The sequence below is a fragment of the Myotis lucifugus genome, unplaced genomic scaffold (genome assembly GCF_000147115.1).
Source record: "Myotis lucifugus unplaced genomic scaffold, Myoluc2.0 scaffold_213, whole genome shotgun sequence".
In the NCBI taxonomy this organism is placed as follows: Eukaryota; Metazoa; Chordata; class Mammalia; order Chiroptera; family Vespertilionidae; genus Myotis; species Myotis lucifugus.
Window position 1 is genome coordinate 882058 of NW_005871261.1, and position 1431 is coordinate 883488.

Below are 1431 nucleotides of genomic sequence, written 5' to 3' on the forward strand. Positions count from 1 at the left end.
GGGGATGTATCTAGACAGCAGGTGTTTCCCAGAGTGAGGTAAGTTGTGAGGAAAGGAAACCTGCAGATATAGACAACTTATTGCAGAATGTGTGGCTCAAAACCAAGAAAAAAAGCAAGATGTTACTGTGAATGTCTGGAGCGTCAAGCAAAGTGTTTCCTCAAGATGGCAACAGATACAATAGGGACTTCCCTGGCTCTATGATCCAGGATCAGACATATGCGGAGCTGCTTGAGGAGTATGGCCCAGGCTTTTGTTGCAGACTGAAATACTTCAAAATCTAAATGTTAGCTTGTGCTACAGCTGCTTAACCTGCTGAGGGCCAACTGTCCCTTGACCTGCCCTGGCTCCCAATTTATGAGTATGCCAAAATCATTTTTTCGCCGCCCCCCCTCCCCCCTTGCAAATTGTGGTGTTGACTGGCTTTGTGAACCTCGCTGGCTTCTAGGCTGCTTCCTGGATCATCTGGATCATCTACTCTGGCAGCTATATTTAGACTGCAGCGTTGTTTCTACAGCACCAACACAAGAGCACAGCTGGACGTCTTGTCCACAGTGGTAATATATTTTTAAAATCTGACAAAAACAAGGATATTAGCTATGAAAATTATGGAAAGAAAACAGAGCTAGGACCCTGCAAAGCCATCTCTACAGTGTTCTGCTGACTCAAGCCACACTTTAATAGTAAATGACATCCTCAGCATCGATCTGAAATACATTAATTTCAAAACAGAAGCAGCTGTTTCTGAAATAAGATCTGCTTAAGTGCGGCTAGCTGAAAAAACATAGATTTGAAGTCCCTGAGGTTATCTGTTCAAAAAGGTTTTAAACTCACTTGCCAAAACAAATCTTTGGGTTTTTACCAAACCCTTTCCTGATTTTTTAAAAATATATATTTTTATTTATTTCAGAAAGGAAGAGAGAGGGAGAGAGAGACAGAAACATCAATGATGAAAATCATTGATTGGCTGCCTCCTGCACGCCCCCTTACTGGGGACCGAGCCTGCAACCAGGGCATGTGCCCCTGACCAGACTCAAACCCGGGACCCTTCAGTCTACAAGCCAATGCTCCATCTGCTGAGCCAAATAGCTAGGGCATCCTGATTTTTGGCACTGATCTGGCATGGAGGGTTCTGGTGAGGTGAGTGAGAATAGTAAGCACAAGGACTGGCACATGCACTCAATCATCCTACCCTGGCACACCGTGACCTGCGCCTCACCAATGCCACACTCACTCACTTATGGAAGAGGGCTTGCGAGGTCGGGGCAATTACTCACTGCAGAAGCTCTCTCCGCAGGCATCCAGAACTTAGCACTGCACACAACACTAGTACGGAGACGCCCGTCTTTCCTTCCAGACTGGACAGGTTAAAGGCAAAGGCAGCTGAGTATGACATACTTGCTGATAGTGTTTGCTGTTCAGATTTGTTGT

General features: G+C 45.6%; 1 protein-coding gene across 12 annotated transcripts in view; it reads right to left on the reverse strand.

Moving 5' to 3' along the window:
• ALKBH3 (alkB homolog 3, alpha-ketoglutaratedependent dioxygenase) overlaps nt 1-1431 on the reverse strand; it is a 30577-nt gene that overhangs the window by 7189 nt on the left and 21957 nt on the right. The gene's annotated exons all lie outside the window — the stretch shown is intronic.